Here is a 13,614-nt window from a genome sequence, read left to right as displayed (position 1 = left end):
CTTAACTATTAATAAATATCTTTTATTTATATTTCTATTTGTGATGCTGGTCATTAATGTAACATAGCATCGCGCAAAAGGGTCAGAAATATGAAATTCCTAAGTGATGCACTTTCTTTGAACACCACTGTATGTCCAAATATCAAAATCATTTAAATACTTTTGCAAACTGTGGAGGAATTATAAATATTTTTAATATTTTTAGAATTTAATTAAAATATTACTTTTTGGAATATATATGACTGTTTTGAGGAATGTGCACCTATAGAGATTTTGTTGAATACTTGAATATACAGTGTATAGACGTATATACGGGGCATCCTTGAAATCGACATCGATGTTTATTGAGGGATTGGTTGTTCATTAAAACACAAGAAGAAAAAGTCTACGCTCGGTTTGAAGTAGGAGCAACGGGTTTTGAGTTAGAGCGTTATACAGATTAGTGAGTCACGCATTTTCAGAGGTCACTAAAAGGATTGAATACATGTGACTTTTGCCATTTTTGATATGCAAGTGATGTGACTTGACCCAGCCTCTTAAAAATATTCTTATTAAAAATATTCTTATTATTAAATCTTAAAAATATTCTGAAGTATGTGAGTTGTTGTAATCCAACTCAACTGATCTTTTTGATATTGTTTGAAGAACAACATTGATAAACGTTCAACTTGAAAGAACCATCTTCGCTTTGAAAACGATACCCTCCCTTTAGATTATCTGAATATTTTACCATATTAATGTTATTTCTAACGTAAAAGGTGCAATCGTGGCGGAACTTGAGCATAGAAAAATAAGACAATTGTCTTGGGGCCTATAATTTTGCAAGGCCAGTAAATATTTCGGGAGTCATTACTAAAAATTTCCTCCGTATTCTCTTCCTGGTGTGGCCTAACCATTTCTTTAGTCTGCGCGATAGCAAAATGGTTATAATCACCGGCTTCCCTCTCCCCCCCACCGGGTGGAAATGGTTAGGTTCGAATCTCGTCAGTGACGTTAGATACTTTTATGGGCTTTTTTCACTCCGTGGCTGAGTTAGTCAGTAGCAGGCGTGGTTTCCCCTAGTCTCGGAAACTTCTGTTTTTCGTCCAACAAAACAGGAAAACTTATCAGTTTATGAATATTTATGAATATAATACACACGGGATTATAAGCCTTAATATGACAGTTATAACAATTTCCTTATCTTCTTCTTCAGGTTCCGTGTTCAATTCGAACGTTGGAGACCAACGTTTTCCAGCCAACTCTGTCTCTTGCTTTGCGAACTGGTCACGTTGTATTCTTGGGATGCTGTTGTATTCATGTTGTATTAATATTAACTGCCTCAGGTTAGTAATAGTGAGTGCTGCTGCCCACCACTATGGTTTGTATCGGAGTTTTCCTTCTCCTACGTATCCTTCTTGGTTTGGCTCCTATCCACGAGGACCTATCCATCTTGAGTGTCCCTTCTGATAGCTAGGCTATCGCTGGCATAGCTCCGGGGGTTGTCAGAGCACGCAAGCTCCCTCACAACGACAAGGTGAAGATACCATCGAGGGGGAATTTCCTTATACAGTGGGACAATCATTACATTTACCCTGCTTGCTGAAACAGTATATATTTGTATTGACGATTTATTGTAAACTCTACTGACTTGGTTGTCGTGCTGGAGTATAAACAGAAAATTTATTTTATTTATTTATATCATACAGAACCTCATGAGCTATCTTAGTTCCTTGTCTTCACTGCTCAGAGACTTAATATTAGACTAAACAATTACAGCTACGTCCTTTCCTTTAACCATTTACCTTCAATTCGCTGTTACTCAAATAATATATTATCCTAAGATTACTGCTATAGGAACCTAATATCTTGCATTTATCAATGTTAAACTTCAACCATTTTTCGGTCTTTCCAAATAGTTTATCTAGATCTTCTTGATCGTCTTAAAGTAACATACCTTAACGTAATCACCCTGTCCATCTTTGTATCATAAGTAAACTTAGGCGTTAAACTTGAATTACCTACATAAGTATCATTAACAGCTATTAAAATCAGTAGGGGCTCAGCACCGAACCCTGCCAGACTCCATTCATGACATTAAGCTCAATGTTAGTAACTCCCCCAACCGCACCAACGCTACAGCGCTCTGGTATCAAATCTTTCACTGAACTCTTTAGTACCAAGTGGTTATAAAATAAGTTTCCTATTCAGGAGACCCTAGTGTCAAAACGGTTAGAGTTAGTGCTGTGAAAATCGGTAGGTTTGTCATTTAGGGTATGGGGAAGTGATTTGTAGAAGAAAAAAAATTAGTTAATTTCTGCCACCGGGGAAAACGGCGCTGCACATATGTAAAAGTTGTAATTTACTTCAAGACACGCTACTTACGCAAATGACATCCTGTTATATAAAAGCAGAAAGGCCAACGCCACCATCAATAACCATTATGGCTCTTACAAAAAAGGAACTTGCTCTTTAAGTAAAACTGTTCTACCAAAATAATAGTAACGCTAATGCAGCACTACGGGAACATCGGAAACTTAAAGGTTTGCGCAAAGGACCTTTGACCTTGTCAGTGGGGCCTCGAAAACTAATACAGTAAAGAAATTTGAAGGTGCCGGGTAGTTAGGTGTAATTCCAGGCAGGGGACCAGACGACTACGTATCGGAACGGAGGTAGTGGATGAAGTGGCGGCTGCAATGGTCAGAATGCGAAACACTACCAGTCAGTAGTGCCTGCCAGAGGTGTGTCAAGAGACTTGAGCCTGCCTTTGTCTACTGTAACCTGGGCCATTTTAATGCATGGGCGCACCCGGCGGACGCCAGGGGCCTCGGCCTACTGAGGGCCTCACTTGTTGATCTTAAATAATTTTTTAAAAGACCCTCTGTGATGGAGCATAATTTAACTCTTTTAATGCATAAGGAATGCGACTAAGAGAGACCTAGAAAAAAAACAAAATTTAAACTGAATAGGGGCCACATTTGGAAATTCGCCGAGGGGCTGGAGAGTTCTTAAAACTGCCCTGACTGTACGTAAAGTGCTTCGAATAATTTTACACTGGTTCCCGTAGTGCAAGAAGTAGTCTTGTGATCAGCAACAAGGAATAGACTTTGCTTTACGATTTCTGGCTCGTATAGAACTTGAAGATACATGGGCTTGAATGATCTTGTGGTCTGATGAGGCACATTTCACTCTTCATGGGGCTGTAAATGCACAAAACTGCCGAATATGGGGAACTTCTCGTCCATCTGCTGTGTATGAAAGACCACTACAAATTCCATACGTTACAGTATGGTGTAAATTCACACCAGAGTTTATAATCGGACCATTTTTCTTTGAAGAGTCTACACCTCATGGCCCTGTAAGGTGTACGGTAACTAGTGCACTAGTGCAAGAGATCACATTATTCCCGTTCTGTAAGAAAGGCAATGCTTGGAGACCGTAGTGTTCATGCAAGATGGGCCCCTCCCCACGTTGGTCGACAAGTGAAGGAACTGTTCCGTTCAACATTCGGAAACGATCGCATCATTTCTAGAGACTTTCCGCAGTTCTGGCTAGCCCTCAATCCTAACAGATCTCAACCCCTGTGATTTCTGGCTATGGGGATACCTGAAAGACCGTGGCCGCATACAGACGCTTGTCGATTTGAAAGCAAGCATTAAGCAGCATGGAACCAACATCCCCAATGAGATGCTACGCGAAACTGTGTCGCACACAGTCCTCCGTTTTCAGAATGTCATCTCAAGTGAAGGAAAGCACATAGAACAATATCTGTAGATTTCTAATTTCTGGTATTAAAATCTAATCCTAAGTTAAGTATTCCATCTCACGTTTACAGTGCCAATTTCTCCCCTGGTGGCGGAAATTTTAACTAATTTTTTTTTCTTCTACAAATCGCTTCCCCATACCCTAAATGACATACCCACCGATTTTCACAGTGCTATCTCTAACCATTTTGACACTAGAGTCTCCTGAATAGGAGAAAAAAGTAAACTGCAGCCATTATCAACCCACTGTAGGATAGAAGCCTCTTCAACCATTCACGTTGAGGGAAATGGACCGTAATCTGCCACGCTGGAGCAGTGCGGGTTGGCAGATCAACCGTATTTAGCAATCAGGGGCTTGAGCCCCGGTCTACTCGACGAGCGCGTGTTACTGCGCTCCTGCTCTTGACCACTCGGCTACGGAGGCCCTGAATAGGAAACTTGTTTTATAATCACCCGGTATATGATGATGTACAAGGTCCGTAGTTCCAAAATTGCGTTAAAAAACCCGAATAGTTTGTGAAATGAAAAATATATTTATTAATTTATTTATTGATAAGTTGAGATTATTTGTGAAATACAGTAAATAAAAAAAAAAACTTTATACAACGTTGGGTGATAAAAATTAATTATTATATTGAACGCTAAAATGCTGAAGAATTTAAAAGTCAACGCCCGCATATCCAAATTTTGAAACTAATTAACTTGCAGGTGATATTTCTGATTCCTCTTTCGGAAGTTAACGTTAGGTCTTTAGCTTCATGAGGAGAATCGGTTTCCCAATGAGGAATCATAAAAGACGCTTCCATGTTAATTAGTTTCAGCATTTGAATGTACTGGGAGTCAACTTTTAAATTTAAATGCTCCAGCATTTAGCATTCAGTAAACAAATTAATTTTCATCACAGACACGGTATAAAGTATTTTTAATTTCAAAAATAATTTAGTATATCTCACAACACTTATATTGGGGATTTTTCTCATGTAATTATTAGCAACTACAACTGGAGACTAATCATAACTCATTAAATAATTTTAAGTCAGCACTTCGTTTCGGAATAAGCAGCGTGTTAGTCTTTCTGTTGATCACTCTTCTTGCGATAGATGGCAGCAGTTGTCTGTAACTGAGTTCCTTCACTTTTGGTTGACTTCCAAGAACTTGAGATGCAAAAAAAATATTAGTTTTGAAAGATCAAGGCAGCATCCTAAGCATTAATAATAATTATTATAACCAGTGTGTATTCATATTAGTTATTAGTGCATTTTTGCTACATTTTATTGTAATCATTTCAATTTAAAAAATCTTTATTGCTTGAATGAAGCAATAAAAAAGATTTTTTAATCCTAGGGCAACAATTTATATTTACACCGATGAGCCAAAACATTATGACCACCTACCTAATATAATTGTGGTCTTCCACTTGCAGCCAAAACAGCTCGTACCCGGCGAGGCATGGACGCTACAAGATTTCTAAATGTGTTTTGTAGTATCTGGTACCAACACGTAACCAGCAGCTCCTTTACTCCTGTAAGGTCCGTGGTTGAGACGCCGCAGTTCGGAGTTGCTGTTCCAACACAAACCACAGATGCTCGATGGGATTGATGTCTGGGGAATTTGGAGGCCAGGGCAATACCTGGAAGTCTTCCTCATGTTCCGCGAACCAGTCTCGAACAATGCGGGCGGTGTGGCATACGGCGCATTATCCTGCTAAAAGACGGCACCTCCAGAGGGAAAGACCGTTGCCATGAAAGGGTGTACCTGGTCAGCAATGATGTTTAGGTGGACATGTGTATATGTATGGGGCGGCACCTAGAACGTCTGTTCAACTCCGCCTCGTGCCTCTGTGAAGAGCAAAATCAATTGTAAATGGGCCAGAAATGTATTTGTGTGTGTTCTGTTGTTATGTTCTGGCCACTTGGCTACCCAGAAGCATCAGTCACCTGGACAAATGATTCTGGATACTCGTCCACACCATGGGAAGGTGGGCCAGTTCCAGTAGAGCACGTAATGTCTCAAAAGAGACTCTGACCCACCTAGTGATGCCAAAAGGTGGGCCAGGATCCTCTGGGGGCCCATTCCAGAGGAAAAGAAAGGAGAGAGAGAGAGAGAGAGAGAGAGAGAGAGAGAGAGAGAGAGAGAGAGAGAGGGGAAGAGAGAAAATAAAAAAAATAAAAAACTCAATCCGTGGTGTTGGTTGAAAGGAAATAAAATAGAATATAATATAATATAAAAAAAAGACACATTAGTGATAGTTGGGATTAAAAATAATAATAATAATAATAAAATTAAAAAAAAAATAATAATAATAAACAAATAATAAAGAAAAAGAAAAGAGGCTGGTGCTGGTAAGAAAAAAAATACGGTGCTGGTTGACAAAAAAAAAAAAAAAAAAAAAGAGAAAAGTAGTCTTCAATAAGTACTCTTGTAGCCAGGATAATTCAGATGCGGAACTGGTGAACTTTAGAATCAGTGCAATGACAATTCTAGCGTACATGAACCATAGAACAAAATTAATTTGAATTTTGATGCAATTATGTTTCATTTATGAGCAGCCCAGCACTGCACAGAAATTTCTGAGCGTTCCCTAAAAGTACATGTTTTGTCATCCAGGATTGCTATTGTCACGCTTACACAGGTGTATTGGTGGATTGTTTTGGTTTCCTACTCCGGCGTTGATTCTCTTTCTGCGAGCAAATACCTAGGAGACAAAGTTCTGAAGCGCTGAGAGATGGTTCTTATTTTGCAGAAGCAATTCCTCCCGCCCTGAAGAGAGAGAGAGATCTGGAACGTCAGTTCGCAGCTTCACCCTAAGATCGTTGTAGGTTGCACACTTAAAGAGCAGTTGACTCCAATCTTCTGTATTCCCGCAGGTGCAGAGATCGGTGTGATGCAAGCGAAACTGATAGAGTTTTTGATTGAGAGAGCCACGTCCAATTACCAGAAAGGAAGTTTCCATAGTTAAGGAGCACCAGGTTATAACCGATTTAGAGAGTAAGAAGGTCACATCAGGCAGGAATTTTCTTGTGGCCGCTCCAAGTGGGGTGGTGGCCCATCTGGACTCCAGCTGCTAATTAGCTCGTTAAAGCATCTGGATTTCTCTTTTTTAGGATCTCATTTAAATTTAGCTGGATACCAAGTAAGTCTGAAGGTATTTGTTTTTTGTGTCGAAAGCAGAGGCCACGATAGATGACAAATAGATCTAACTGAAGGGAGTCCGCAATAACTTGCACTGCAACGGTGGAAACTGTTCTACAGACTCTGAGAATAGAGAGCAGTATGCTCTGCTGGATGGAATTCAGGTTTAACGTCACTTTGGGATCGGTCACTTTGGATTTCCTGTCCATAGTCACCTATGCGGCAGGAGTTTGGTGAAACCAAACTCCTGCCGCATAGGTGACTATGGACAGGAAAACAGCATTATAGTAGAGAAGGAGTGACTTTCTAGAGAGACTCCACTCCCCTTTGGAAATTCTAATAATTGATCCTGTGAATTTTTTGATTTTAGTACTTATGTGAATCAGATGAGGATAGAAAGAAAGAAAGCTTATGGTCAATAATGACGCCAAGTAGTTTTGCCTCAGTGACTATAGGGAGCCGCTTGCCAAAAATTGACTTAAGGAGGCCACCTCAGATTCAGCTTGGATTTAAAAAGCATCATTTTTGTTTTCACTGGATTAATTTTCAGTTTGTTAGCCAATGATCAGGTGGAAAGGTCAGTTAAAATCCGGTTTGCATTCACCTCCAACACCGCACGAGAACTGCCTGAGACCACAATTGCCACGTCATCGGCGAAAGCAAAAATTTTACAATTCTGGAGAGAGCAGCCCAGCCAGCCTTGAAGCACAATGTTCCAGATAAGGGACCCCAGGACTGAACCTTGGGGCATCCTCGAGAGACTTTCCTAGAGGCTTGGAGAAATTTTGACTTGACAGTTAGTGAGCAGTCAGAGAAATAGCTTTGAAATAATTTGTACATGTTAAAGGAGCATCTGGCAGACCGGAGACGTTCAAGGGCATCGCCCCACGTACAGTGTCGAAGGCGCCCTCGAAGTCGACCATAATAACCAGTTCAAATTTGGATTTAGAATTTACAATGTGCCAGACAAAGTCAGACAAGGCCTCCTCGCAAGAATGAACTGGGGTGAAGCCATATTTATAGGCGGAAAAAAGATTGTGCTGTTGAAACAGAGCTGTTAGTCGAAGAGCCAAAAGCCGCTCTAAGATCTTCCCAAGATTAGCAAGCAGCGAAATTGGTCTGTAGGAACGTGGATTTGAGACAGGCTTATCTGGCTTTTTGATAAGGCAGAGCAAAGAAATCTTCCAAACAGTCGGAAAGATGCCTTTCATGAGGCATTTATTGAAGAGCAAGAGCAATAGAGAGGTTTAATTTTAACAGCCAGAGAATGAACACATATTCAGTCATATCCATTCCTGGACACTTCTTCACATTGATCTTCTTGACTATCGAGGTAAGTTCCTTTATAGTAAATGGCTCGGTACGTTCTTCAGTGGTGTACTTATTTTGCCTTCCGATTTGCCATATATGCTCTGGAGAATCTTCAGAAGGATTATCCATAGGAAATAATTTGTCAAGAATTTGGTTGATAGAGTCTGTTCAGCCAGAGGCTTCATGAGTCTCAGTGGTAACAGTGCCGAGGACATCAGAGGTAAATGTTCTCTCCCAAGCTATCTTGTACATGAGGCCCCATGGGTTTTTGCTGTTGGATTCTTTTACAAAGACGGTCCAGGTTTCTCTTTTTCTTGTTGCAATTGCTTTACTAAAAGCATTCTTTTTGACAATGTAGTCATTATATAATCGCATAACGTCGTCAGCAGGCCAGTTGAGGTGTCGCTGATATAACCGTCGAGCGCGGTGAACTGATTTGCCAAGAATAGTAAGGTCCTGGAACCACCAGGAACGGACTTTAAAGCGGATGGTCTTCTTTTTTGCTGATTTATAGGAGGCTTTTATAACAGATTGTTGAATACGATCGGCTACATTTTCTGCAGAAGTTAAGCTGAAGCTGTCTGGAGGGTTTGATGGAAAGTCATTAGTGATGGAGGAATCAAAAGAATTCCAGTCAACAGTTTTTGTGCAGAGCCGGACGAAGTCTAGTGTTCTAGGTGAGTTGCAGTTGGTAGGTCCATCGACAGAGATGTGGAACACAATGGCTCTGTGATCGCTGAGTGTCCAATCTGGGACTGTAACTCAGTCGCTGATGCGTGAATTTAAGTCACTGGTGGTGAGTGTAACGTCAATGTTCGACTCACCAGTTGAGCTGCAATAGGTGGAGAGTTGGCCTGGTCGATTATGGACTGCAAGATTATGACTTAAAACGAAGTCCTCAAGAAGAAGACCTCAGGTTCAAAAACAGCACTGAACTAGAAATCGGACTTTGCATTGACATCCGAGGTAATGAGGATATTCCAAGAGCCGAGGAAGTTAAGCGTGAACTTCAAGAAATTTAATGAGTCGTTGAAGTCTGCAGAAGGGAGACAGTAGATTGACAGAAGATAGAAGGAGAGAGATGAGAACGTGATTTGCACACAAGTCGCCAGTTTGTTGCAAAGACCATGGACAACAGCAACATCTAAATTTCTGTTTAAAATGATGATGCATGTTTTAGGGTCTTGGTATACAGGTTGTACCACTCGAGCATAAATGGAATAGCCCATAATCTTGGAGATATGCCCAAACTGAGCCTTCAAAAAGTAGGGCTCCTGGATAGAGCACGTCCACAGCATTTTGCTCTGCAGCCAGCCGAAACTCATCCGCGACGATTCGCAATCTATCTCCATTGATTTGAAGAACTTTAAGTTTAAGGTTTGTGTTTGGAGAAACAATGAGAGTGAAAACCATCAGAAGACGTTTTATTCTGATTCACCTGAAATGCAGAGTTGTTTGGGTTACTCTCCATCAGCAGTTCTGAGCCGTATCATTTTCAGGGCACGTTGGTATTCAGGGCAGGTTGTATCTCTCACCGAGTGCTATGAAGCCCTCTTGTGCCTCTTACAGTTAATGTAGATAGGCTGCTCCTCTTTGTGTGGGCACTCTGCAATGACGTACCCACTACGGGCACAGTGACTACAGGTTGAAGAGCTGTGAGTAAGCGTTGTGTGCTGTGCCCGTAGCCTAGGCAAAGAAAACATTTGGTTACTATTGTAAATGCCCTAAACTTGTGGGAGCCATAGTCATGGAACACCCGTTCATGAGAGAGTACTTCTTTATAGATATTTGGTATAAAGCTGACAACCATATGATTTTGGGGCCAAGTTGAAGGTTGTTTGAGGCCGAAGAAAGTTTGTTGGGACCAGAAAAAGGTGCGGAGATGTCCTTCCTCAGAGCTTCTGATGGAAGTAAAGTGTAAAGTATGTTAATTGTCTGACGGCACAAGGGATTTCCCCCATCTCCGCGTTGTGTACTCTGTTTTTGTGACACAGAACTCTGTGGAGGCCAGAGATTTAAAACGTGTGTGGGGAGTGGAATGTCGGGTAGTATTATGTTGCGTTATTTCTCTGACGATTTAGCCGTTGGGCCCCCTGTTGGGACCCACTGTTGCCCACACTTTGCCACGAGGAGGTAAAGAGGTAGATTATTTAAGTACTCTGGCAGGCCCTGCCACCTAATTTCCAAGGATTTCAGTGACAAGGCCTATTTATAAAAAAAAAATAGGAGGGGGGGGGGGAGGCTGAACACTAGAATTTGGAAAGGCCAAAAGAGATTTTCGAGACAGCGGTTGAATTTAGACGTTGATTAGAATTTGGTGGCATTGTTAAAGGGGCATACTCGGTCAGTTTAGTTAGAGTGGGGGGGGAGATTGAAGATTGGGGGAAACAGGTAGAAGGATGGGGACGATAGAGTAGGCATCCCCAAAGAGATCAGTGGGGACGAGCCCCACCTGGCGAAGTATGGAGGAGGCAGAGAGGGGAGGAGACCGAGACCCGTCTCCCCTGCCTGGGGTTGGGATTTTAAAGGGAACTGGGTTTGAGTACCAAACTATTATATTTAGGCCACCCGAATAATTAAATTCATCTGCCGTGCTTTATGTCTGTTAATTGTGTGTTCGGTGGTCGATTTGTCTGTTTGCTGGACGAAAAACCCCAGTTTCTGGGAGAAAAAACCTTGCAACTACGCCTGAGACCAACTAACTCAGCCACGGAGGCAAAAAAGCCCATTAATGTTCCTCGCATCATCGACAGGATTCGAACCCGGGCCTTTTCCACCCGGTTTGGGGAGGACGGTGACGATACCACTGTGCTACCGCGCAGACTCCTTTTGCCCGGATAAAGGCGGTCACACCCAATGCGAGGCATTGAGTCCACTAGTTCACGAAAGCATTCCATAGGTATTTCTATCCATGCTTGCAGCCGCTGTCCATAATTCCGTTGCATTCCTGGGTGAAGGAACCAACGCCCGAACGGACCTTTCCACATCATCCCAAAGGTGCTCCACAGAGTTCATGTCGGTGAACGGGAAGGCCATTCCATGGTGATAAAATCTGCGGAATGCTCTTCTAACCGTGTTCTAGTCACCACGGCTCTGTGGGGAGGCACACTGTCCTGCTGGAAGAGTCCATTGCCCTGTGGGTGCACGATGACCATGAAGGGATGCAGAACTTCAGCGTGTGGAGACAAGATACCTGTGAGGTGATCTGATTGAGGCATTTAACTCTTTGAATGGACTTAGAAAACTCAATGCTGATGGCATTTTTCTCTTGATTAATTTACAACACGAGGGGAGGGGGAATTAATCAAATTGAAGAAGAATGTTTGCAGGATAGAAGTACGGAATTTTTCTTCTGCCAGCCTGTAGCTGATTGTTGAAACAAACTTCCATCTGTTGTTTCCACATGGTAATTTGAATAAATTCAAGGAATAGCTGGACAAACTGTTTGGGGGATCCACAGGTGATGTGGAAAGGGTTTTTTGGTTGATGCTTTATATAAGGTTGGTTTCTTGCATCATTTGCCGCTACCAATACTAATTATATATTAGATTATTATATTGTTTTTTTTTTTGTTGTTGCTATAATTACATCATATAGTGAATAGAACACGAGGCACTCCTTCCTCTCTTCTATACGCAGGGGCAAATCACAAGGAGATTTAGAAAGGAAAAACTGAATTGAAAATGATTAAATGTTACATTGGATAAAATTTAGATAATACTTTTTAATATAATAAAAAAGAACTTATGAAAAAATACACGTTATGTAATTACTGAGTGTTACGTCGTTTACTCATATTAAATATTTACATGCATACAGAGTTAACAATAAGTATCCAGTAGAATCTTGTACACATTTAGCTCTGATGGGGTTGTTTTCGTAATCATGCAATAGATAATCAAAATTTATTACATAAGGTACATATTTATTGGCTACATGTAAAATACTGCATCGAAATTGATTTTAGTACAGTCATCACCTCAGGTGGCAATCGGAAAAGGAATCCGAAGTTTCGTGCATCTTGTGCATTTTCGTGCATTGTGGTATGCCAGAACGCGAAGTGATGAAACAGTATTGGGGATGGCGGGGATTAACGTTCTTCAAGATTCGCTAAAGGCATTTTTGTATTTGACTGATCTTCTTCATTCGTAATCAGGGGTGCACAATGGCAACAATGGGTGCATATGCATTGTTAGTTATGAGGGCTCCAACTTTTTGTTATAATATAACTATAGCAATTTAAGAAACGTTTGATCATTGCTTGACGTATTGCGTTTCACATCCAGTGTATTCCAACTTATTTTATTGTTATTATTTTATTTTTTATATTTTTTTGGCCCGTTAGTGTGTATATATACTTACTAACAGTGAGTGATCACTTAATTATGACCACCTACATAATATTCTGTTGGGCCACCATTTGCACGGATAACAGTCGCCATTCTCATAGACATTTACTCCACTAGAGGTCTGAAGGCATCCGTGGAGTCAATCGAATTTGGAGGCCAATCAAGATGTGTAATATCTAGATATTACCTAGATGGGTATTTTTAATTCGAGAATTGTATTCCTCGAGCCACTTGTGCGCAGTGCTGGCCCGATGACGGCTCGTTATCATCTCGGAAAATCCTGTTTCTCTCCGGGAAAAAATGCAACATGGCAGGGTGCACATGGACTCCTAAGACCTTACCAGTGAAACGTTGGTCCATATTAATCAATCACTGCCACCTGCTTGGATAGTGGGCACAATACACGATGGGTCCATTGACTCTTGTTGCTTGCGCCACACACGGAGTCAGCGTGTTGCACCAGTTATTTGGAGTCATCCGACCAAGCCCCTCGTTTCGATCCCTCTGGTGTCCACAACTAGCGTGTTATTGATACCACAGCATTCGCCGTCGACGATGATCAGTGGTAAGGAGAGGATGTCTTTTGTGTCGGCTTCTGTGGAACACCATTCGTCTGAGTTTGCGGCGTATCGTCATTTGAGATACTGTTCTTGCATTTCCTCTATTGTTTTGCGATGTCAACTGTCTCACAGTGACCTGCCTTTGAGCAGGTACACTGAAAGGACAGGATTCATGGGACACCTGGTTCCTGGGCAACGCGACGCTCTCGCCCCTCTCGCTAGTGGGGCGAGAGCGTCCACCGCTTGGCAGGTATATCGGTGCACTGCATTCACGTAGACGGTATTCGACGTCAGTATGGATAAACTTCGTGAGTTAAGCGACTTTTAAAGAGGGATGATAGTGGGTGCCAGACGCATGGGTTACTGTATCGCGGACGTGGTACAGAAATTGCACTATCCCCGTTCGACAGTGTCAAGAGTGTATCGGGAATACGCCATTTCCGGAATGACATCTCATCGTGGACAGCGCTGTGGTCGGAGAAAGGTGGTAGATGAACGTGGCCGTCGACGTCTGTCTCG

The sequence above is a fragment of the Mastigoproctus giganteus genome, chromosome 8 (genome assembly GCF_048544385.1).
Source record: "Mastigoproctus giganteus isolate SK-2022 chromosome 8, ASM4854438v1, whole genome shotgun sequence".
Classification (NCBI taxonomy): domain Eukaryota; kingdom Metazoa; phylum Arthropoda; class Arachnida; order Uropygi; family Thelyphonidae; genus Mastigoproctus; species Mastigoproctus giganteus.
Note: the sequence above shows the minus strand (reverse complement) of the source record.